Raw genomic sequence first — 27,260 nt, forward strand, 5'->3', positions numbered from 1 at the left:
TGCTGTGGGTGACTCGGCTGGCATACTCAAGAATCTTAACTGGTTTCTCCTTACAGGTTAAATCTCTGTCCAACTGGATCGCTTCCAGTGGCACTGTATCTCTCAGCGGTATATCAGCCATCTCCGCGTGGCACTTCTTCAACTGAGACACGTGGAACACATTGTGAACTCCTGACAATCCTTCGGGCAACTCCAACTTGTAGGCAACTTCTCCCATACGTTCCAAAACTTTGTATGGTCCCACAAAACGTGGCGCTAACTTTCCCTTAACTCCAAAGCGCTTAGCTCCTCGAAGTGGAGATACACGGAGATAAACTCTGTCTCCGATTTCGTAAATTGTCGACTTGCGTTTCGAATCTGCGTAGCTCTTCTGCCTGGACTGGGCTACCTTGAGCCTATCGTGAATCAATTTCACTTTCTATTCAGACTCCTTAATTAAATCTGGTCCAAACAACTGGCGGTCTCCAACTTCATCCCACGATAACGGGGTCCTGCACCTCCTTCTGTACAAGGCTTCGAAAGGGGGCATCTTTAAACTGGATTGATAACTGTTGTTGTAAGAGAACTCTACACATGGCAAATTGTCATCCCAACTAGATCCATAATCTAGCGCACAAGCTCTCAACATAACCTCCAAAATCTGATTGACTCTCTCGGTATGTCCATCTATCTGCGGATGAAAGGTTGTACTGAACTCCAGCCTGGTACCCAAAGTTTCATGCAACTGATTCCAGAACTTTGAGGTAAACTGGGTTCCTCTATTTGATACAATGCTCCTCGGAACTCCATGCAGACATACGATCCTGGTCATGTATATCTTTGCCAACTTAGCACTGGTGTAAGTGGTCTTCACTGGGATGAAATGAGCTACCTTTGGCAAACGATCAACTACAACCCAGATCGAGTCGTAGCCTGAACGAGTCCTGGGCAATCCCGTGATAAAATCCATGCCCAACTTATCCCACTTCCATTCGGGTATTGGCAATGGCTGTAAAAATCCTGCTGGCTTCTGATGCTCTTCCTTTACTCTCTGACATACATCACAAACGACTACATACTCCTCAATATCCTTCTTCATTCTGGTCCACCAGAAAGCATCCTTAAAATCCAAATACATCTTGGTATTTCCTGGGTGAATTGAATATGGTGAATCATGGGCCTCTTGTAAAATCAACTTCCTGATCTCCGTGTCATTAGGCACATAAACACGGTCTTCAAACCATAGGGTATCGTGCTCATCCTCATGAAATCCTTTAGCTTTTTCTTTGTTCATCTTCTCCTTTATAGAGGCAATCTCCTTGTCAGTCTTCTGAGCTTCTCTGATCTTATCCATCAAAGTAGACTGAATCTCAAATGCTGCTACATAGCCTCTCGGAACTATCTCCAAACATAGCTCACGAAGATCCTCGGCTAACTCCTTTGGTAACTCTTCGGTCATTAGTGTGTTGACATGGCTCTTACGGCTCAACGCATCAGCTACTACGTTAGCCTTTCCGGGATGATAATGTAATCTCATATCATAATCCTTGATGAGCTCCAACCATCTCCTTTTCCTGAGATTCAACTCCTTCTGCGTGAAAATATACTTCAAACTCTTGTGATCCATGTACACTTCACAATGGTTTCCGATGAGAAAATGTCTCCAAGTCTTCAACGCATGCACTACGGCTGCTAACTCCAAATCATGGGTGGTATAATTCAACTCATGAGGTTTCAGCTGTCGTGAAGCATACGAAACAACTCTTCCCTCTTGCATAAGCACTGCTCCAAGTCCTCGATGTGAAGCATGACAATACACCTCATAATTCTTGCTCTGATCTGGCAGAATCAACACTGGCGAGGTAACCAAACGTTTCTTCAACTCCTGAAAACTGGCATCACATTCCTCAGTCCATTTGAACTTAGTATCATTCTTCAACAACTCCTTCATGGGCTTCGCAATCTTCGAGAAATTCTCAATGAATCTCCGGTAGTATCCTGCCAGTCCAAGAAAACTCCGGATCTCTCCAACTGTTGTTGGTGATACCCAATTTGTCACAGTGACAACCTTGGTGGGATCTACTGTTATTCCTTCTCCGGATATCACATGTCCGAGGAATCCAACTTCCTTCAACCAAAACTCACATTTGCTGAACTTGGCATATAACTGGTGTTCTCTGAGCTTCTCAAGTACCAAACGCAAATGCTCCTTATGCTCCTCTTCGTTCTTCGAGTAGACCAACATATCATCAATGAACACCACGACAAACTTATCTAGAAACTCCATAAATACCTTGTTCATCATGTTCATGAAATAGGCAGGTGTGTTAGTCAGACCAAATGACATAACGGTATATGTGTACAGCCCGTACCTTGTGGTAAAAGTCGTCTTAGGTATATCCTACTCTCGAATCTTCAACTGATGGTATCCTGGTCGCAAATCGATCTTGGAGAATACCTTAGCTCCTTGCAATCGGTCAAACAGATCATTGATCATCGGTAGTGGGTACTTGTTCTTGATTGTTACTGCATTCAATCCTCTATAATCAACAACCATCCTCAATGATCCGTCCTTCTTCTCCACTAGAAGTACTGGCGATCCCCAAGGCGAAGAACTTGGGCGAATGTAGCCTTTATCCAGTAACTCCTTAATCTGCTTCTTAATCTCCTCCAAATCTTTTGCGGGCATCCTGTACGATCTCTTAGATATTGGCCCTGTGCTTGGCAAAAGCTCAATCAAAAACTCAATGTCTCTATCCGGTGGCATGCCTGGCAACTCTTCTGGAAACACGTCAGGAAAATCCTTCACCACTGGTACTTCCTCCTGTACAACTCCTGATAAGGAATTTACTTGAGTCCTCTTCGGCTCATATCGTGATACATACTTGATCCTTCTCCCTTCTGGCGTGGTAAGCAGAATCGACTTACTGGTGCATTCAATGTTCCGTACATACTTCGATAACCAATCCATGCCTAATATCACATCCAGTCCTTGTGATTCCAATACTATTAAGTCTGAGGGAAACACGTAGTTACCAATCCTTAATGGTAATCGATCACACCATAGACTAGCCATATACTATGCTCCAGGCGAGGTTACTAATATGGGTGACCTAAGGGCTTGGGTTGGCAGTTTATACTTATCCACAAATCCCCTTGATATGTATGAATGTGATGCACCAGTATCAAAAAGAACGAGTGCAGTAAATGACTTAACCAAAAACTTACCTATTACTGCATCTGGCTGGGCTTCAACCTCCTCCACATTAACGTGGTTCACCTGTCCCCTGTTGAAAGGGTTCGGCTTCTTCCTAGAGCTTCCATTGCCATTTCCATTCTGGCCTTCAGGACATTCATTGGCATAATGTCCAGTCTTCTGACACTTAAAGCAAGTGACTTGGCTCAGGTCCTTCTTATGGGGTTGATGGCTTGGTACGATTCTGGTTGTTGTTTCCTCCATTCCCATTCATGGGGCCATTATGATTATGCGAGCTACCTCCTCCATGGATATGCTGAAAATGTCCTCCCGATTTCGGGGTAAAACATGGCTTCTGCTGAGCTCCAGAATTGTACTTCCCTTGTCCATACTTACTCTTGCGGTTTTCAATCTGCTGCTGCTTCCCTTCAATCATAAGAGCACGGTCTACCAACTCCTGGTAGTTGTTGAAATTTGCTACCATCAACTGCATGCTCAGCTCATCATTCAGTCCTTCCAGAAACTTCTCCTGCTTAGCTGCATCCGTAGCAACGTCATCTTGGGCATAACGTGCTAGCTTACTAAAGTCATCCACATACTGGCCAACCGTTCGTCCTCCTTGGCGCAAGTTGCGAAACTCACGCTTCTTCATTGCCATAGCTCCTGCTGAGACATGGGCAGTACGGAAAGCCTGCTGAAACTGATCCCATGTGACAGTGTCGATAGGATAGGTGGCTGTGAAATTTTCCCACCATGATGTTGTGGGTCCTTCAAGCTGATGTGTGGGAAAATGCACCCTCTCCGCATTTGTGCATCCTGTAGTGGTCAACTCCCTTGCTATCTTGCAGAGCCAATCATTTGCAACAATCGGCTCAGTGCTACTAGAGAACACCGGCGGATTCAGCCTAAGAAAACGGGTTAAGTGATCGACAGGTGGTGGCGGTGGTGGGTTGTTGTTGTTGTTGTTCCCCTGATTCTGATTCTGGACTAGCAACTGCATCAACGCATTCTGCTGCTGGATCAACTAAGTGAGCTCCGGTGGGAAAGCAAATCCATTGTCACGTCTCGGAGGCATCTGAGGGTTTAGAAAAGATGAGAATATAGAATAGAATGAGGTCTAGGGGAAAACACTACCCATATGCACATGAGACAAATGCAAACAAAATCACTTCATTCAATCAAACAAGGGCATACAATGGTCTAAACTATCATTACAAAAGTGCTCGGACTATACTAGATACATGGGGGAATACTACTACTGTTATGGAGGTCGACTAGAAAAACTGCTCCGATGAAGATTCCATGATATCTGCTCCAGCTTCATCAACATAGTCATCATCGCTATCGTCTGGGTCCGAGTCAGTGTCGTCGATGATGATGTAGTTCTCGGGACAGGTGAAATCTTCGTATTCTCTTCCAGTCGCGGGAAATCCCATGAATACTTTTAGCTTCCTCTTTAGATCATCGCTCTTCTCCATGAGTGTCGTAATTTCCTCCTCATATCCATCGTGGGTAGACTTGAGTTCTTCCTCCAGTTCCGTGATCTTGGTCATGGCCTTCTTCAGGTATATCATGCCTGCGCACATCTGGTTCTCCTGGCGTCGAATGTGATGGTTTAACTCCTGGATGAAAGCTGCAATTGATCTATCCTTCCTGGTGCTGATCATCTCCCATTGCTCATCTCGGCACCCACAAATCTGATAGATAGTATCCTTAAGCTCCTTATGGTAAACTTCTCCAATACGTCCCATTGTGATGTGGGCTGCCATGCTCTTTCCTAGACTCCAGGTTGGTGCATCAAAGGAAAACTCTATTGGCTCAGTGACGGGCATGAACGTCCTTCCTGGGACTTGAACTTGAATCATCCAACGCTCCTCTTCCGGTAAAGTGGCGTTGTAGGTCCCGATGAAACTTGGTACTCCGATGTTCAGATACCTAGTGACTTCTTTCAGGTGTCGTCCAAAGGGTGTATCTTCATCCGATTGTGTGAACTTGTTCCTTGCATCCGCCATCCTAAAAGAGTAGAAAAGATGAGGAGTCAGAATTGAGAAGAGTGAGTAGTGATCTAGGGCTTTAGCTTAGTGGTCGTATCCTACAGTCAGCGTGTGCTCTGATACCATCTTGTAGCGACCAGACCTCAAACAGTCTGATCTCTGTGCTTCAGTGTCATCCCTGGATCAGTAATGCTGACACGCATAGTACTTGAAGGATTTATAACAGAGTAGCAATCACACACTTATTACATCGAATGTCTCCAAAGGAGAACTTATTACAATAAATATGGCTTAAGGCCATCTAACAACGATAACAGTGGAAGGCTTGGAAGATAAGTGAGTCCATCAACTCCAACGGCATCACTGAGTATAGAACCATGACCTAAAGGCACCTTACTCGTCGTCTGAAAAGTCTGCAACATGAACATTGCAGCCCGAAACGGGTCAGCACATAGAATATGCTGGCAATGTAACACATAGAGAGTAATGAAAGAATAAAGCTATACTACATGCATATATGGCTGGTGAAAAGCTCTATGGTTACAGTTTTGCATAAAGCCAATTTTTCCCTACTGCAAAGGAATAAATTTTATTTAACTATCATGGTGGTTGTTAAACATTGAGAATGGTTGACAGCATTCTCAATCCCAATTAAGCGTCATCATTAAGAACCCAACAACATTAATTAAAGTAACATGATGAGATTCACATGATAATCCAAGTACTAGATACTCAAGATGTCCATAATCGGGGACACGGCTAACCATGATTAGTTTATACACTCTGCAGAGGTTTGCGCACTTTTCCCCACAAGACTCGATCTCCTCCGTTGGAATTCTCGCACTACATGATGTTTGAGAAACGGATGACCGAGACATAGTCTTTCAGAAGTGCTAGCACCTTACGATCGGGTAGACAGTACCAACCTACATCCCCTACATCTGCTAGTCTACCACTGTAGGAGTTCGCACGACTTAGTCGACTATGCTAGAGCCCACAGTAGCTTGTGGCTGCACACGGAAGTTTCTAGCATGAATAATCTCATGATCCCTTTGAGCCTGGGTGGTGGTCCACAAACAAACAGGCAATCCTGGAATACCCAGGCACCTCAATCCACCCAGATGTGTATTAAAGTTGCCACCTTAAATAAACCATTAAATTAACAATCTAACATCTGTCATGGATACACTCACCCAACCCACATCTACTAGCATAGCATAGCATAATAAGCAAACGTAGAAATAACTCCCAAGGGTTTGATAATAAAACAGGTAATAGGTACTACCTCATCTACATCCCAAAACCCACAATTTAATTAGATCCTAACCATGCATTGTTTGAGGATTGATCTAATGCATAAAAACTGGGTATGAAAGGGATATGATCAAAGTGTTACTTGCCTTGCTGATGATCCGTGAAACCTAGAGATTCAAAGTAGCAAGCGGTGCACTCCGGGTACTCTATCGCAAACAAACAAACAAACAATAAGTACTCATCTAATGCACAGGTAAAACTCGAATAAGAGAACTAACCAGAAAGTTCAACTTAAGAACTCTTGTTTGCAAAAGAATCAAATCAAACGAAACAACGAAAGTCAAACAACGAAAGAAACAAGCTTCATTTACTAATCTGGACCTAAGTCAAATTTTACAGAAGCAAAAACTTGTTTGAGTAGATTAAACGGAAAGAGGATTTCGAGACGAAACTCTAGGCGCTTGAATCGCCTAATTCTGATAAATGAGCGAAAAGATAAACTAAAACGAAAATCGGATCTGAAATCGCGATCAGAAATAATCACGGAATAATCTGAGAAAAAGAAAAACTGACGAACAGATTAATGAACAGACGTTCGTTAACTGGAACTAAACGGCGAAAAACGTTTGTTAAAACGAACGAACGGGCGAACGCTCGTTAAATAAACTAACCCTAAAAAATAAACCGATCTAAAAAAACGAAACTAGGTTTTCTAAAAGAACGGTTTGGTTTTATTGGAAAACCGGGCGGGGTGGCGACTACCTCGGCTTGGGCTTCAGCGAGACTCCGGCGGGGTCCGGCGGGGCTGCGGGTCGGCGGGGCGACAGGGACCGGCGGCGGCAGGCGGCGGTGCCGGTGGCTGGCGGCGTCGGTGGCGGGGCGCAAGGCGGCGGCGATGGCTGGCAGCGGCGGCGGCTTGGGGCTCCAGGAGGGCCCCGGGATCGGTATTTAAGGGGGAGGGGGTGCGATGGCTTGGGGGAGGGGGCAAGGCAGTGGCGGCGGGGAGGAGTCCGGCTCGGACTCCGTGTCCGGGTCGGCGGCGGGGAGGAGTCCGGCTTAGAGTCCGTGTCCGGGTCGGCGGCGGTGCGGGGCGGCTGCGCGCGGGAGATGGCGGCAGCACGCGGGCCGGCCTGGCTCGGCTAGGCTTCGGCCCAGTCGGGCGCGCGCGTTTTTTTAAAAAGAAATCCGCCGAACAGAAAATAAATTCTAGAAAAAATAATAATCTAAAAATGCCAAAACAAATTTTCACCGTCTAAATAAAATATTTAGAACAAGTTGAACATTTTCTTGGCCCTGAAATGCAATTTTGAAAACGTGCAATTTTTCCTAAATTCAAATAAAATAGCGAAAACTCCAAAATAAAACTTATTTGATTTTTTTATTAAATCTTCAATATTTCTTTATTTTGGGAAAGTCATTTTATTCCCTCTCTCATATATTTATAATTGAAATAATTGAAGATAAAATAAATAAAATCAAATGATCCTATTTTCAAAATTTGAGAAAACTCAAATATGAAAATAACGAAATCCCCAACTCTCTCCAAGGGTCCTTGAGTTGCATAGAATTTCTCGGATCTACCAAAATAAATAAAATATGATATGCAAAGATGATCTAGTGTATAACATTCCAAATTGGAAATTTGGGATGTTACAGGTAGAGGCTGCCAAGATGGATGTGGATGAGGATGAGATTGAGGAGCACGAAGTGGATGAAGTCAATTCTGATGGATACACTCCTCCCTCTACTGAGCCCTCTTGGGCTAAGAAGCTGAAGAAGAAGATGAAGCTATGTTCTGCATGCAGGCCCAGGGGCAGTACAGGGCCCATGTTGCCTCCAAGGAGAGACGCCAGTGAGATAATAAGATATTGAGGACCTTTGGCGAGATTGTGCACAGTGGCTCAAAGGAAATCATCACTCTGGAGGCTGCCTGGATAGCCCAGCAGGGGTATGAGTGGACGGAGTCAGAGGAGGAGACCATTCCCACTACCGAGACCGACGAGGAGCGTGACGAGTGATTATTTCAGCCTGAGCTACCACCTGTGTCGTAGGTGTCCTCTCTGCCTTTTTGGTGTATCGATGCCAAAGGGGGAGAGAGAGTAAGATTTGCGAGTCGTGACGTGTTGTTTCGCTCTGTCACTTTGCTTTCGTTCTGTTGAACCTCGTTTGCTTTGGTTTGGTTTGTGCTCGTAAGACCAAGTTATCTATCATATGGTGTAAGACATATGCACTCTAGAGTATCTTATTGTCTTTGTTACTTAGTAGTTTGTGAGCCTATGCTATCTTGTGCCCTTCTCTTTATGCTCATATTCATTATCTTGCCTACTTGCTTAGTGTTAGTTATATTGTTGCAAGAGATGCCTTGTCTATAAAATATAGGGGGAGTGTTGATCCTAGTATGTGTGACGTGCAGTCCAAAGCACTTCTCTAGAGTGCACACATCTAGGGGGAGCCCGTCTATATTTTATAGATGGTGGGTTTGCCGTTGTTTCATTTTATATCCCTATGTGCAAATCCCGTATTGTCATCAATCCACCAAAAAGGGAGAGATTGTAAGGGCATATTTATCCCTTAGTAGTTTTCGTGATTGATGACAATGCTTTTGCGAACTAGTCGTGTGCATTGAGCATTTCAGATATATCATGTCTAAACATAAGAGGATTTAGTGCCCCTCGAAGACTATTGAAGACGACGTTTCTCTATGTTTCTTTCCGGTGGATTTGAGTCGTAGGAAAGCCGTACTATTAAGAGGGGGTCCGCGTTGGAAAGGTTTGGGTGGAATCAACACGTACACGTCTGTCCCTTTTGCACCCCCTTTCCTTTGGCTCTTTGGAGCATCCTCCGTTTCTCCATGTCTCTACAAAATGAAGGACTCCTAGTGTTGCTGAACTGAGGCAGGCGGTAGTACTGCTCTCCAATGCGGTACTACCGCAGGCCCCTATGGTAGTACCGGCCACAGGCACGGTAGTGCCATAGGTGCTCACGGTAGTACCTCTCATTGGGAGCAATAGTACTGTGGCCTCAGGCCAGGCTTAGATGCTCGAGCGGTAGTAGGGGTGGATGTAATTTTTTACATCTGCGCCCTACGCGGTAGTACCGTGAGCTCTGGCCAAGCACAGGAGCACAAGCGGAAGTAGGGGCGGATGTAATTTTTTACATCCGTGCCCTACACGGTAGTACCGCTCCAGGCTTGCGGTAGTATCGTGTCGGATTTTTGCATAGACCTAAACTCAGCGGAAGTAGTCACGGATGTAATTTTTTATGTCCATAACTTCTCAGCCTAGACTATTCCTGCCTTGCGGTAGTACCGCAAGGGGGCGCGGTAGTACCGCGCCAGCGGTTCTACCGCTCCCTGTCTCGGCACATTAGGACAAGTCTTGGCCCCTGTCATGCCAGCGGTAGTACCACGGTCCGCTGCGGTAGTACCGCTTGTATGATGCGGTAGTACCGCGTGTCGCAGGCTGAGTTGGTGGATAACGGTTGGATTTGTCCCTTGACTATAAAAGGGGTGTCTTCTTCCCCAAGTTGACTACCTCTTCCACCTCCAAGATCCATTGATGCTCTAAGCTCCATTTTCGCCCAATCTCTCTCCCTAGCCAATCAAACTTGTTGATTCTCTAGGGATTGGTTGAGAAGACCCCGATCTACACTTCCACCAAGAGAAATTTGATTCCCCCCACTAATCCCTAGCAAGTCTTGTTACTCTTGGGTGTTTGAGCACCCTAGACGGTTGAGGTCACCGCGGAGCCATAGTCCATTATGGTGAAGCTTCATGGTGTCGTTGGGAGCCTCCAATTAAGTTGTGGAGATTGCCCCAACCTTATTTGTAAAGGTTTGGTCGCCGCCTCCAAGGGCACCAATAGTGGAATCACGGCATCTCGCATTGTGTGAGGGCGTGAGGAGAATACGGTGGCCCTAGTGGCTTCTTGGGGAGCATTGTGCCTCCACACCGCTCCAACGGAGATGTACTTCCCCTCAAAGGGAAGGAACTTCGATAACACATCCTCGTCTCCATCGGTTCCACTCTTGGTTATTCTTACCTTTACTTGTGCAAGCTATATTGTGTTATATTCCTTGCTTGCTTGTGTGCTTATTGTTGTTGCATCATATAGGTTGCTCACCTAGTTGCATATCTAGACAACCTACTTTGATGCAAAGTTTAATTTGGTAAAGAAAAACTAAAAATTGTTAGTTGCATATTCACCCCCCCTCTAGTCAACTATATCGATCCTTTCACCTTTCGAGACAACTTCCAGGGCACTTATATCCGACCTCTGGACGCCGATGACCTTAGTCACATAGTCCCGCAGCCCGGAGAGTCAGGCAGGAAATTCTGAACCCGGTTCTAGTCAAAAAGAACCAAATTGTCGACTGTGCGGATGCCGAGGCTCTAGCAGCCTTCAAACACAGCATCCGCGATGAATGGCTTGCCTGACACCTCGGCCGAGAAAAGCTGAAGTATATGGCAGCGCTCACATCACTCATGACCTGCTTTTGCGCAAGCGAAGATAGTGGTTGGCCTGTAGCAGCAACAGTACCAGCCATTCGGGCACTTCTGAAGCAAAGAACAGAAATGGCAACCCCTGACACAATAAAAACAAGCGTCGGAGCAATACTGATAATGCTGAAGACACGGCGGCCAACGCCAGATTCAGTGGCTCGAAGCCCGGCCAACGGAAGAGGCCATTCAAAAGAAACAAGGACGGCTCATCTAGCCTGGATCGAATACTCGATCGACCTTGCCAGATTCACGGCACCCCGGACAAGCCTGCTAAACATACCAACAGAAGTTGTTGGGTCTTCAAACAAGCCGGCAAGTAAAACGCCGAGCACACAGGGAAAGGGTCGCCCAGCAAGGACGATGATGAGGAGCCTCGCCCACCGAACATAGGGGGACAGAAGAAATTTCCCCCGAGGTCAAGACGGTGAACATGATATACGCTACCCACATCCCCAAAAGGGAGCGCAAGCGCGTGTTAAGGGACGTCTATGTGATAGAGCTAGTCGCCCCAAAATTCAACCCATGGTCAGCATGCCCGATCACCTTCGGTCGCAGGGACCATCCAACTAGTATCTGTCATGGAGGTTCAGCCGCATTGGTCCTCGATCCAATCATCGATGGATTCCACCTCACGAGAGTCCTCATGGATGGCGGCAGCAGTCTTAACCTGCTCTATCAGGACACAGCCCGGAAAATGGGTATTGACTCGTCAAGAATCAAACCCACTAAAACTACCTTTAAAGGAGTAATACCTGGTGTCGAGGCCCGCTGCACGGGCGCAGTCACATTGGAAGTCGTCTTCGGTTTACCGGACAACTTCCAAAGTGAAGACTTGATCTTTGATATCGTCCCTTTTTGCAGTGGCTATCATGCACTGCTTGGACGAACTGCATTTGCCCGTTTCAATGCGGTCCCGCACTACCCTTATCTAAAGCTCAAAATGCCAGGACCATGCGGTGTTATAACAGTCCATGGAAACATGGATCGCTCCCTCTGTACTGAGGAACACACCACGACCCTCGCAGCGGAAGTCCAAGTTGGCCTCATCAATCCGAACTCCACATCGGCAGTCAAGCCACCAGACCTTGTCAAGCGAGTCCGGACTACCCCATATAATGACAGTCTAGCCCATCGGGAGCTCGATTAGCAATCCGGCCTCTGTCTTCACCCCAAACAAACAGCAGCATATGTACCACGTGCTCATAATTATGCACAAAAAATACCATGGGCGGCGACAAATGCATATCAAGGATAAAGTCCTCAATAGGGATCAACTGTACCTAGACCCCCCATCTATCTTTTTAACTTGATTTTTTCTTTTTAGGTTCTTTACAACCCACATCACCCTTTTTATGGTGTCTAGGGCCCATTTTCCCGGCCCCTTATGAAATCTTATTCATTGAATCCTCTCAAAGGATCGCATACCAAGGCGAAAAGCAGCACTAGATGTATGACAGAGTACTTAAAGGATCCTTCAAGATCACCTCCTCCCTTGTTCTTAAATACCTGTATGCAGCTTTCCCTTTCGCTCGGCATGTAAAATAGTCTCAATGCTTATAGAATTATCTGTACAAATACGTTTTGACGTATCAATCAGACTATAACGGAAGTAGTTTTTCGCCCACATTACTTGGTACTGGCTTATTCCTTCTTCTATATTCTTTCTTCTTTATCATCTGATTGTCATGTACACCTCGGCTTGACCTAAATCGCCAGGGGCTCCATCCAGTCGCATACATTTATTAAATTTACCATAAGTCTGAACACTTTCACAAGTGCAATTTGGCGTCCCGAATCTAGCATCATATGCATCAGCTTTGAATCATGTCTTGGGTCAATAGTTAGGTTACCCGGCTCCTGTGATTACTACCTTATGTTACGATTGTTCGGCTAAGGAAGTAAAGGGAGAACTACTGCGATCATGTTTCTGGTTGGCTAGACAAACACCTCAGTAGAGAAAGCCGAAAACTGACTGTCATGATGCGGCGAGAGCTGGTCAGCTATTCGGTGACTAAGTACAAATTTGTTGCTATTTTTTCCGTGTCACATGAAGGACTGGTTTTAACCTAGTCAGGCGTTTACAGCGCCCGAGTTCAAATCGCCGAACAATACCAGGGGTTGCGCCTACAACTCTATCGTCAAACTCCTATGGCTAAGTGAGTGTGATAAAGCCACATAGTCTGATTGCCCTGGTTCACCGCACTAGCACCTCCTTCAAGGACCAACTCGTTGGGTTAAAGTGTGTTTTTGTGTTGTTCCGAACACCCCCGTAGTATCTATGCGAGGGGCTGAAGCCGACAACTGGTCAACTCTCAGATTTAATAAACGGCCACAACGGAGGATAAATAATTCAGGGGAAATAAGACTACAATTATAAGAAATGCTTTGTTTTCATTACAAAGTCTGGGCATCACAGATACATTCATTCAAATATGATGTCCTTCGAACAAGGCCCTCTATAATGCGGGATCCTTCAAGGACATCATTGAAATACTTCTCCGGTGTACGATGCTCCTTGCCTGCGGGCGGTCCCTCGGTTGCAAGAACGGTGGCATTCATCTTCGCCCACTGTACCTTGACACGGGAGAAGGCCATCCGGGCACCTTCGATGCAGACCGATCTCTTTATAGCATCTAATCAAGGGCAGGCATCGACCAGCCGCTTCACAAGACCAAAGTAGCTTTTTGGTATGGGTTCGGCTGGCCAAAGACGGACTAGGACATCCTTCATGGCCAGTTCAGCCATCCTATGTAGCTCGGTCAACTGTTTCAGCTGATCACTGAGGGGCAAGGGCTGCTCTGGCTCAAGGTACTGTGACCAGAACAGTTTCTTTGTTGAGCCCCCCTCTTCGTCTTGGAAGAAATCCGCAGCATCTGCAACACTTCAGGGCAGATCCGCAAACGCTCCTGGAGAACTCCAAATGCGTGTCAGAAAGGTATACTTCCTCCTTACGTATTTGCTCTGCATATTAAAAGTCTTACCAACCGCAATCTTCTTAGCTTCACGGATCTCTTGATAGGCACCTTGGGCTTCAACCCAGGCCTCCTTCGCACTTTGGAGCACCGCGGCAAGTTTGGATTCTTGATCCGACACATTGCGCTCCAAAGACTCGCCATTTCTTATAGCATCTGTGAGCTCTTGTTGGACTTCATCCAACCTCACCTCATGCTTTTGGCGGGCGGTTCGTTCCTCGTCCGCCTCCTTCTTGGCTATGGTTAGCACACTCTTGAGGGCTTCGACCTCAGATGTGTCAGCTATGAGCATAAACATAAAGCTCAGTCAGATAACAAATTGGAACTCATATCAGTTCATATATGTTTCAGTATAACATACCTTGTTTTGCCTCTAGCCTCCACTTTAGTTCAGAGACTTCAGCCGCATGCGAAGCCGCTGCCAGCTTCGCAGCCTGCTCATCCAAGTAGACCTATATGTTAGCTCCTATGAAGTTTTCCTCGATCCTCTGTTTGACCCTTCTTCGTGAAATGCCGAACAGAGTCTCAGGGGCTACTAGTTATATACAGGTATTCCTTTTGTAAATAATTAAAAACATATTACTTCACATACCTCAAAGCCTATTAGAAGGTTGGTGTAGGCTTGGTTCAATCCGCTCTTAGCAGACCGAACCTTTTCAACAACGGTACCCATCAGGGTACGGTGCTCCTCCATAATGGAAGCACCTTGAAGCGCTTCCATCAGAGTGTTCAGCACCTTTGGATTAATAAAGGACCCTGGTGGATACGGCACACCCCCTTCCCTTGAAGAGGGCTACTGTTCTGATTCCGGAGCCGTATTGGTCTCCGGAATAATATTCGGTTGGGGGGCGAATTGAGCATTGCCTCCATCACCGGTCTCCATGGGGGTGGATTTCCCCCTCTCTTCGGCAACAGAGGTATTACCCTCTGCCGCCACCTTCACGGTCTCCCGAGACAACACTTCGGTGTTATCCTGGGCAGTGGGTGGAGAGATCTGTGGAGGTGACTCGCTCTCCATCGCATTCATCCCTAGCGTGTTCCCAGATGACGATGACCGTTGGGGGAGATCGCAAGCCGGGCTATAATGCGCACTTCAGTATGATAAAATAATAAGGCATAAAATGGGATATGTATATGGTGACTTCGAATACTTACATTCAGCCGAGGGCTTCGGCCTGGGGCGCCGCTTTGGGGTGGCATCGGCATCCGCTTCGGAATCATCCAAAAACGAGGGTTTTCCCTTCTTGGCCGCCTCCGCCTCCAGATTCGCTGGAGCCCCCCATTTCTTCTCCCCCCCCCTTGGGGGAAGAGTTATTCTCTTCCTCCTCTACATCTTCTTCATGGGAGGAGGAGGCTTCGGAGTCTTCGGACATGGCGTCTGAAGTACCCTTACGATGGAGGCCACTTCTGGTCTCCTTGCCCTTCTTTTTGGCCTTCTTTTCTGGCGCCTGATACAGCGCCGGAACTAGCATCTTGGCCAGCAAGGGAGTAGCCTGGTCCTCAGGCAGTGGAGCTGGACACTTGATCTGCTCCCACTTATTTGTCCAGCCCTATGAAAGTCAGACAGTTCAGTATACCCCTTGTATTTGCAAATAAAGGTTATCACAAAAAATTACGGGAGTGGCTGGGCATGCATGGTCGAGGCCGCGGTCTTCGGTTATCTCTGGCCACGACTTTTCAGTCTTGAAGAGCAGCTTCCATATGTCTTCGTGCATCGTGTCGAAGAACCACTACAAGATCCGAGGACCGGCCGGGTCGAACTCCCACATGTATTGAGCCCGGCGTTGACAAGGAAGAATCCGGCGAAAAAGCATCACCTGGATCACGCTGGGGAGGCTGGTGTTCTTGTTTATCACGCCCTTGATGCGGCTCTCCAGCGCTGTCACCTCATCAGGCGATTCCCATTCTAGGCCCTTATTGAGCAAGGATGTAAGCCGCATCAAAGGCCCAGATTTGAACTCGGGAGCGGCGTACCATGTGGCATCGTGGGGTTCCGTGATATAGAACCACACCTACTGCCATCCCTTGATGCTCTCCACAAATGTCCCCTTTGGCCAGGCGACATTAGGGAGTTTGCTCACCATGGCGCCACCGCACTCCATGTGTTAACCTCGACCACCTTTGGCTTCACATTGAAGACCTTGAGCCATAGGCCGAAGTGGGGAGGGATGCGGAGGAATGCCTCACACATGATTATAAACGCCGAGAGATTGAGGAAGGAATTTGGGGCTAGATCGTGAAAATCTAGCCCATAGTAGAACATGAGACCGCGGACAAAAGGATGAAGGGGAACCCTAGTCCGCGAAGGAAATAGGGTATGAACACTACCCTTTTGTTAGGCTCCGGAGTGGGAAATTGCTTTTTGGCAGGAAGCCGGTGGACTATGTCCATGGCTAGGTACCCAGCTTCTTGGAGCTCCCTGATGTTCTCCTCTGTAACAGAGGAGGCCATCCACTTGCCCTGTGCTCCAGATCCGAACATGGCTAGGAGTGCTTGGTGGCAATGAAAAGAATTGAGACTTGGGCGCTGGAGCTCGAATGGCGAATAGGCAGAGGAGGAAGAAGGCATGGGGTAAAAAGACAGGACCTTATCTTCTTACAAAGGCAGTGGATGTCAAGCACCCCCTTGCTACCTCTTGAGCACAGCGTTGGTTTTCCTTGAAGAGGAAAGGGTGATGCAGCAAAGTAGTGTAAGTATTTCCCTCAGTTTTTGAGAACCAAGGTATCAATCCAGTAGGAGGCTCCTCAAAAGTCCCACGCACCTACACAAACAAACAAGAACCTCGCAACCAACACAATAAAGGGATTGTCAATCCCTTCACGGCCACTTGCGAAAGTGAGATCTGATAGAGATAATATGATAAGATAAATATTTTTGGTATTTTTATGATATAGATTGGAAAGTAAAAGATGCAAATAAAAGTATATTGAAAATGTATATGATAAAAGATAGACCCGGGGGCCATAGGTTTCACTAGTGACTTCTCTCAAGATAGCATAAGTATTATGGTGGGTGAACAAATTACTATCGAGGAATTGATAGAAAAGTGCATAGTTATGAGATTATCTAGGCATGATCATGTATATAGGCATCACGTCCATGACAAGTAGATTGAAACGATTCTTCATCTACTACTATTACTCCACACATCGACTGACTCCTACCTGCATCTAGAGTATTAAGTTCATGAAGAATAGAGTAATGCATTAAGAAAGGTGACATGATGTAGAGGGGTAAACTCATGCAATATGATATAAACCCCATCTTTTTATCCTCGATGGCAACAATACAATACGTGCCTTGCTGCCCTTGCTGTCACTGGGAAAGGACACCGCAAGATTGAACCCAAAGCTAAGCACTTCTCCCATTGCAAGAAAGATCAATCTAGTAGGCCAAACCAAACTGATAATTCGAAGAGCCTTGCAAAGATAACTTAATCACACATAAAAGAATTCAGAGGAGATTCAAATATTTCTCATAGATAAACTTGATCATAAACCCACAATTCATCAGATCTCGACAAACACACCGCAAAAAGAGTTACATCGAATAGATCTCCAAGAAATCAAGGAGAACTTTGTATTGAGATTCAAAGAGAGAGAAAAGGCCATCTAGCTAATAGCTATGGACCCGAAGGCCTGTGGTAAACTACTCACAACTCATCGTAGAGGCCTTGGAGATGATGTAGAGGCCCTCCATGGTTGATTCCCCCTCCGGCGGAGCGCCGGCGAAGGCTCCAAGATGGGATCTCGCAGATACAGAAGGTTGCGGCGGTGGAATTAGGTTTTCGTGGTCGCTTCTGATGTTTTCAGGGTACGGGAGTATATATAGGCAAAAGAGGTACGTCGGTTGAAGCTCGAGGGTCCCACGAGGGTGGGGGCGTGCCCACCCCTAGGGGGCATGCGGGGCACCCTCATGGTCGCCTCATTTGTTGCTTGACGTCCACTCCAAGTCTCCTGGTTGGCATTTGTTCCAAAAAGATCGCTCCCGAAGGTTTCATCCCGTTTGGACTCCATTTGATATTCCTTTTCTTTGAAACACTGAAATAGGCAAAAAAAAGCAGTAATTCGGGCTGGGCCTCCGGTTAGTAGGTTAGTCCCAAAAATGATATAAAAGTGTAGAGTAAAGCCCATAAACATCCAGAACAGGTAATATAATAGCATGGAACTATCAAAAATTATAGATACATTGGAGACGTATCAAGCATCCCCAAGCTTAATTCCTGCTCGTCCTCGAGTAGGTAAATGATAAAAACAGAATTTTTGATGTGGAATGCTACCTAGCATAATCCTTAATGTAATTTTCTTTACTGTGGCATGAATGTTCAAATCCAAATGATTCAAAATAAAAGTTTATATTGACATAAGAAATAGTAATACTTCAAGCATACTAACAAAGCAATCATGTCTTCTCAAAATATCATGGCATTAGAAGGTTCATCCCTACAAAATCATATAGTTTGGTCATGCTCCATTTTTGTCACACAAAAATGCTCTCATCTTGCACACCCCCGATGACAAGCCAAGCAATTGTTTCATACTTTAGCAATCTCATACTTTTTTCAACTTTCACGCAATACATGAGCGTGAGCCATGGATATAGCACTATGGGTGGAATAGAATATGATGATGGAGGTTGTGTGGAGAAGACAAAAAAGGAGAAAGTGTCATATTGACAAGGATAATCAATGGGCTATGGAGATGCCCATCAATTGATGTCAACATGAGGAGTAGGGATTGCCATGCAACGGATGCACTAGAGCTATAAATGTATGAAAGCTCAACAAAAGAAACTATTGGGTGTGCATCCAACTTGCTTGCTCACGAAGGCCTAGTGCATTTTGAGGAAGCCCATCGTTTGAATATACAAGCCAAGTTCTATAATGAAAAATTCCCACTAGTATATGAAAATGACAACAAATGAGACTCTCTATATGAAGAACATGGTGCTACTTGGAAGCACAAGTGTGGAAAAAGATAGTAGCATTGTCCCCCTTTTCTTTTTTTGGGCCTTTCTTTTTTTATTTGGACTTTCTTTTTTTGGCCTTTCCTTTTTTTTATTTGGCCTTTCTTTTTTATATAAGGGATAATGCTCTAATAATGATGATCATCACACTTCTATTTATTTACAACTCAAAACTAGAACAAGATATGACTCTATATGAATGCCTCCGGCGGTGTACCGGGATGGGCAATGAATCAAGAGTGATATGAAGGTGGCTTTGCCACAAATACGATGTCAACTACACGATCATGCAAGGCAATATGACAATGATGATGTGTGTCATGATGAACGGAACGGTGGAAAGTTGCATGGCAATATTGAAGGAAATATGCCCTAGAGGCAATAATAAAGTTATTATTTATTTACTTATATCATGATAAATGTTTATTATTCATGCTAGAATTGTATTAACCGGAAACATAATACATGTGTGAATACATAGACAAACATAGTGTCACTAGTATGCATCTACTTGACTAGCTCGTTTATCAAAGATGGTTATGTTTCCTAGCCATGGACAAAAGAGTTGTCATTTGATTAACGGGATCACATCATTAGGAGAATGATGTGATTGACTTGACCCATTCCGTTAGCTTAGCACTTGATCGTTTAGTATGTTTTTGTCGCTTTCTTCATGACTTATACATGTTCCTATAACTATGAGATTATGCAACTCCCATTTACCGGAGGAACACTTTGTGTGCTACCAAACGTCACAACGTAACTAGGTGATTATAAAGGAGCTCTACAGGTGTCTCCGAAGGTACATGTTGGGTTGGCGTATTTTGAGATTAGGATTTGTCACTCCGATTGTCGGAGAGGTATCTCTGGGGCCTCTCGGTAATGCACATCACCATAAGCCTTGCAAGCAATGTAGCTAATGAGTTAGTTACGGAATGATGCATTACGTAACCAGTAAATAGACTTGCCAGTAACGAGATTGAACTAGGTATTGTGATACCGACGATTGAATCTCGGGCAAGTAACATACCGATGACAAAGGAAACAACATGTTGTTATGCGGTTTGACCGATAAAGATCTTCGTAGAATATGTAGGAGCCAATATGAGCATCCAGGTTCCGCTATTGGTTATTGACCGGAAACGTGTCTCGGTCATGTCTACATAGTTCTCGAACTCGTAGGGTCGGCACGCTTAAGGTTTCGATGACAGTTATATTATGAGTCTATGAGTTTTGATGTACCGAAGGAGTTCGGAGTTCCACATGAGATCGGGGACATGACGAGGAGTCTCGAAATGGTCGAGACGTAAAGATCGATATATTGGACGAATATATTCGGACTTCGGAAAGGTTCCGAGTGATTCGGGTATTTTTCGGAGTACCGGAGAGTTACGGGAATTCGCCGGGGAGTATATGGGCCTTATTGAGCCATACGGGAATAGAGGAGAGAGGCCAAAAGGAAGGAGGCCTGCGCCCCCCCCCCTCTGGTCCGAATTGGACAAGGGGCGCAGCCCCCTTTTCCTTCTTCCTCTCCCCCTCTTTCCCCTTCTCCTACTCCAACAAGGAAGGAGGGAGTCCTACTCCCGGTGGGAGTAGGAATCCCCTTGGCGCGCCCCCTCCTGGCCGGCCGCCCCCTCCCCCCTTGCTCCTTTATATACGGGGGCAAGGGGACACCTCTAGGCACAACAACAATTGATCTCTTGATCTCTTAGTCGTGTGCGGTGCCCCCCTCCATCATAGTCCTCCTCGATAATATTGTAGCGGTGCTTAGGCGAAGCCCGGCGACGGTAGAACATCAAGATCGTCACCACGCCGTCGTGCTGATGGAACTCTCCCTCGACACTCGGCTGGATCGGAGTTCGAGGGACGTCATCGAGCTGTACGTGTGCAAGAACTCGGAGGTGCCGTGCTTTAGGTGCTTGATCGGTCGGGCCATGAAGACGTACGACTACATCAACCACGTTGTGCTAACCCTTCCGCTTTCGGTCTACGAGGGTACGTGGACAACACTCTCCCCTCTCGTTGCTATACATCACCATGATCTTGCATGTGCGTAGGATTTTTTTTGAAATTACTACGTTCCCCAACAGTGGCATCCGAGCCTGGTTTTATGCATAGATGTTATATGCACGAGTAGAACACAAGTGAGTTGTGGGCGATACAAGTCATACTGCTTACCAGCATGTCATACTTTGGTTCAGCGGTATTGTTGGATGAAGCGGCCCGGACCGACACTACGTGTATGCTTACGCAAGACTGGTTCTACCGACATGCTTTGCACACAGGTGGCTGGCGGGTGTCAGTTTCTCCAACTTTAGTTGAACCGAGTGTGGCTACGCCTGGTCCTTGCGAAGGTTAAAACAGCACTAACTTGACGAAATATCGTTGTGGTTTTGATACGTAGGTAAGAACGGTTCTTGCTCAGCCCGTAGCAGCCACGTAAAATTTGCAACAACAAAGTAGAGGACGTCTAACTTGTTTTTGCAGCGCATGTTGTGATGTGATATGGTCAAGACGTGATGCTATATTTTATTGTATGAGATGATTATGTTTTGTAACCGAGTTATCGGCAACTGGCAGGAGCCATATGGTTGTCGCTTTATTGTATGAAATGCAAATGCCCTGTAATTGCTTTACTTTATCACTAGGCAGTAGCGATAGTTGTAGAAGCAATAGATGGCGAAACGACAACGATGCTACGATGGAGATCAAGGTGTCGCACCGGTGACGACGGTGATCACGACGGTGCTTCGGAGATGGAGATCACAAGCACAAGATGATGATGGCCATATCATATCACTTATATTGATTGCATGTGATGTTTATCATTTATGCATCTTATTTTGCTTTGATTGACGGTAGCATTATAAGATGATCTCTCACTAATTATCAAGAAGTGTTCTCCCTGAGTATGCACCATTGTGAAAGTTGTTCGTGCTGAGACACCACGTGATGATCGGGTGTGATAGGCTCTACGTTCAAATACAACGGGTGCAAAACAGTTGCACACGCGGAATACTCAGGTTAAACTTGACGAGCCTAGCATATACAGATATGGCCTCGGAACACGGAGACCGAAAGGTCAAACGTGAATCATATAGTAGATACGATCAACATAGTGATGTTCACTATTGAAAACTACTCCATCTCACGTGATGATCGGACATGGTTTAGTTGATTTGGATCACGTGATCACTTAGATGACTAGAGAGATGTCTGTCTAAGTGGGAGTTCTTAAGTAATATGATTAATTGAACTTTAATTTATCATGAACTTAGTCCTGGTAGTATTTTGCAAATTATGTTGTAGATCAATAGCTCGTGTTATAGCTTTCCTATGTTTTTTATATGTGTTCCTAGAGAAAACTAAGTTGAAAATGTTAGTAACAATGATGCGGATTGGATCCCTGATATGAGGTTTATCCTCATTGCTGCATTGAGCATTTTTTCATTCAGATACACATTGAGCATTTTTTATTCAGATCAACATTTTTCAAATACATGTTGTATAACATTTTTAAAAACAAGGTGTACATTTGTTAAATACACATTGAGCATTTTTTATTCGGATACTAAGTTCTCTATCTGGAGCCTCCTGGTGTGATCTGTTATGTGATGGTCTCTATGGGGGCCATTTGTAAGGGGGTGTGTCGCAGGTTCAGAGTAAAGCATATGTGCTCATATGTATATAGTCATAATTCACCAGCCGGTTTTCCCTGTTTTGAGAAGGTTGTAGAAGGTATTTCTTGGGCTTTTTTCTTTCTTTTTTATCTTTTCTCTACTGGTCTAATTTTTTGCCTTTTCCTGGTTGTTATTTATTTATTTGTTTGTTATTTCCACATCTTAATTCTTGAACATTTAATAAAAATCTTGACGAGTTTTGAAATTCATTAATATTTTTTAAGTTCTTGAATAAATTTAGAGTTCACTAACATTTTTAATGTCTATGAACACTTGCAGACATTTTTTCAAATTTGCGAACATTGTTTGAGGTCCACGAATATTTTTAGATTCGGGAACAAGTTTACTAAAATTATGAGTTTTTTTAGTTTGTAACATTTTCTATAAATCCATGAACATCTTTTGATTTAAGGAACGTTTTCAAATAAACGAACGATAGCCGATTGTTTTTGAGCGAGCGAAAAATAAAACAAATGAGCGAGCGGTGCAAAGAGACGATCTGAGCGAGCGAGAGTCATGGGCCAGCCCATGTGAGCGTTATAACAACAATTGCATCATTTCAGCGTGGAATATGAGCTTCCAAGAGGACGCAACTATTCTCAGCTCGAACTCAAATGAGCCCGTATGAATAGTAAAATCGTAAAAAAAATGAAAATAGTTCAAAAGGTTCTAAATTTTGTTTGCGCAAAACATTGACAAATGTTCTGAATGCTTGTAAAATTTCATCATGAAATCACATTTGTGGAAGTAGTGGCAAAAATAAACAAAATCGATGCTAAAAAGATGCCATTTTCAAAAGCATTTTGAAGTGTTGATTTTGTGTTTTTTTTCTACGACTTCCACGAATGTCATTTCAAAGTGAAAAATTGCAGGCTCTTAAAACATTTGTTAAAGTTTACCAAAAATCAGAATTTTAGAATGTTTTATTTTCTCAAATTTACTGTTCATGCTGAGCTCCTGAGTAGTTGGGGACTTTCCCTTCCAAGGGGCTCACACAATCAACACTAGCTGCCACTGAGGTCGAAACGTGTAACGGCACTACAACCACATGTGGAATAATTTCACTCTCTTCTCGGAACAAATATCATCTTTAACAACATCCCACATGATATAGATCAGAACATAATTATAGTTCAAGCCAATGCTGATAAAACCATAATGAAACAAACGACCATAATAACATGCTAGAGTGAAAACAAAGGTATTCCCACGATTGAAAAATTGAGGGGCAAAGCACGCGTTAGGCTCTAATAAGTTGTACACTAAAGATGTCTGCAAAAAAGTAGTAGTATTAACACTAAACACTCTTATATACTCCATATTTTTTAGGGAGGGAGTAATTCCGGACTTCCAGACAAGGCAGCCGCCGTGTCCGGCGCGCCGCCGTGCACGAACCTCCGCACCACTCGGATCAGCTCGTCCGCCGCAGCGCCCCATGGCTCGTAGACGAAGAACGCGTGCTCCTGCCCATCGAACTCCACCAGCTCCACGGGTTTCCCCATGGCCTTCAGCCTCGCGACGTAGTCCGCGGTCCGGTCACGCAGCAGGTCATGCTCGGCGTTTAGGACGAGCACCGGTGGGAACGCGACGTCATCGAGCGACGCGCTCTCGGGGCCAAACGGGTTCGCCGCCGGGTGGTCTCTCGTCGCCCCCACCGGCAGCGCTAGCCGCCACATCTGGTCGAACAGCGCAAGGCTCATGAGCACGTCGGCAGGCGAACACGCCTCCGACGCCATCCTCTCCTCCCCGCCGAAGTATGGACTGAGCAGGACACACCCGGCGATACGCACCGGGTTTATATCGAGGCTGCCGGAGCCGTACCGGACGGTGATGTGGTGAGAGATGTTGCCACCGGACGAGTCGCCCCAGACGAACACTCGGTCGAAGTCAGCTGACTCGGCGAGCCACGCGTCGGCAACGGAGCCGGACACAGTGTGGCGGTGTAACCACGAGAGGACGGTCTCCCCGTCATGGTGGGCCGCGGGGAGGCGCTGCACTACTAGGAAAACAGCTACAGATGAAATGGACACTAATGGTGCATCACATGTGTGGTGCACCACTGCTATATATAGTAGTGGTGCACCATATATAGATACGACATTAAAATCCAAATACTAATGGCGCACCACATACATGGTGCGCCACTACTAACAATTTTTTTCAAAACTAGTAACGGCGCACCAGGGGATAGTGCGCCATTGCTAGTTTAACTAGTAATGGCGCACCACACCTTCGGTGCGCCACTACTAACTATTTTTTTATTTTTTTCAAAGTTAGTAATGGCGCACCGTGTGTGTGGTGCGCCATTACTAACTTTGACCAAAAATTCCACCGAATGCACCCTCCCCCCCTTGGACCGCCTTTTTAGTTTAAAAAAAATAAAAGAAAATGATGGAAATGTCAAAAAATAAAAGGAAATAAGTTTTTCATGTGATATGTGGTCTAGTTGTTGGGAAAATTTACAAATATGAATTTCGACTTTATTTGCAAAATCTCTCTGGAATTTGTAAAATGGGCATAACTTTTGCATACGAACTCGGATTAAAAAGTTTTTTATATGAAAAATCATCTACTCAAAAAGTTACATCCGAATTTAATTGGGGAACCCCATTAAACATTTTTCAAAATCCTCAAAAACCTAACAGAAAAAAAAGTTATGGGGCTTTCAAGGTCTAGAGGCAAAAAAATTCAAAAAAATTCAAACTTACTAATGGCGCACCGTTTGCTAGGTGCGCCACTAGTAACAGAAAAAAATAGTTTCGGTTTTTTGGGGGAATTTTTTTCAAAATATGATACGTAATATGAACGGAAGTTTGAAATATTTTTTCAAAATTTCACCACACGCATGAACATGAACAAAGTCCTAGACATCAACAAGGTTTAATAGGATTGATATGCTCGATATATCAACAAGTGTGTGTTAAGTGAGCTGGTGCTTGGGTTGGATAGAACTCTAAAGTTAAGCGTGCTTGGGCTAGAGTAGCGTGAGGATGGGTGACCTTTTGGGAAGTTTGACCACGGAGTGTGACTTGACTTGAGATTAAGCATATTGACTCGAGATAAAGCCATAGTGCCCTGAGATTAAGAAAAAACAAAAAGAAATTGATTTTTTTTTTTTGAAAAAAAGTTCTGAAAAAAATTGAAAAAAATTTGTTAGTAATGGCGCATCATCTACAAGTGCGTCATTAGTAAGCCAGAGCATATGAGTAAATATGGCCCCTGGAAGGCATACTAATGGCGCACCGTGTGCGCCATTAGTATAGCAGATACTAATGGCGCACTTGTTAGTAGGCAAAACAGGTGCGCCACTAGCAGGCCTTTTCCTAGTAGTGTTGCTCGGGGGTGAGGCGGTAGTCCGCGGAGAGCACGATGGCCGGGAGGTCGTGGGCGATCCAAAGGGCCACGGCATGGAAGCTGGGGTGCTCGAAACTGGCGATGCAGAAGCCGCCGCCGTGGAAGTAGACAAGCACCGGAAGCTTCTTCTCGCCTCCGCCGGTAAGGATGGGTGACCTTTTGGGAAGTTTGACCACGGAGTGTGACTTGACTTGAGATTAAGCATATTGACTCGAGATAAAGCCATAGTGACCTGAGATTAAGAAAAAACAAAAAAAATTGATTTTTTTTTGAAAAAAAGTTCTGAAAAAAATTGAAAAAATTTTGTTAGTAATGGCGCATCATCTACAAGTGCGTCATTAGTAAGCCAGAGCATATGAGTAAATATGGCCCCTGGAAGGCATACTAATGGCGCACTTGTTAGTAGGCAAAACAGGTGCGCCACTAGCAGGCCTTTTCCTAGTAGTGTTGCTCGGGGGTGAGGCGGTAGTCCGCGGAGAGCACGATGGCCGGGAGGTCGTGGGCGATCCAAAGGGCCACGGCATGGAAGCTGGGGTGCTCGAAACTGGCGATGCAGAAGCCGCCGCCGTGGAAGTAGACAAGCACCGGAAGCTTCTTCTCGCCTCCGCCGGTAAGGCCGATGGATGTCGTCGGCCTGTACATGCGGAGACGGAGGCGGTGGGCCTCGTCGTAGACAAGGTCCTTTCACTGGACGGACAGGTCGCGGCGGACATCATGCACTGGCGGATCAGAAAGGAAGCTTCGCGTGGGACGCATCACCGTGCCATCGCTGAGGAGCTGCACGACGCCGAGGCAGTCCTCAACCACGTGAGGCGGCAGCGCCGAGGCTGAGGCGGACGATGAAGATAACGACGACATGGTTTAATTGAAGCTAGCGCGCTGGCGGCCAAGTGAGCAAGAGCTTTGTATGGTACTATGGTCTATGGTGTAAAACTACAAATGTTTGCACGTAACTAGTGCACCGTGAAGATAAGAAGTGTTGACTATCCATGGAAAGACAACAGTGCAGGCCTCATATGTGGGGCCTGCATATACATCGACAGTTTAAGGGCTCATTCGGTGGATTTTCAAAACAAAGAAATAAGAAAATTAAAGGATTGAGATGGCCTCTCCACTTCAACTCTTAGGATTTTTCATGGGATCGCACCTAATACTAAGAGTCCTTTGGGCATGTACATGGGTCGATAATAGGGGTGGAAATGGATCGGCCGATCGGATATTGCTCTTACCACTTCCATTTTCATATTTCCGAAACGAGTACGATGCGAATATGAATGTTATCGGATAAGAATGTGGATCAGGTGTTACTAAAATACGGATACATATCGGATGTTTACTCCATTCGGAATGGATACAAATAATAGG

General features: G+C 45.4%; 1 pseudogene; it reads right to left on the bottom strand.

Moving 5' to 3' along the window:
- Positions 1-23,770: 23,770 nt before the first annotated feature.
- On the bottom strand, positions 23,771-26,753 carry LOC119326657 (annotated as a pseudogene).
- Between the last annotated feature and the right edge of the window lie 507 nt (positions 26,754-27,260).

Source organism: Triticum dicoccoides, chromosome 6B (genome assembly GCF_002162155.2).
Source record: "Triticum dicoccoides isolate Atlit2015 ecotype Zavitan chromosome 6B, WEW_v2.0, whole genome shotgun sequence".
Taxonomy (NCBI): Eukaryota; Viridiplantae; Streptophyta; class Magnoliopsida; order Poales; family Poaceae; genus Triticum; species Triticum dicoccoides.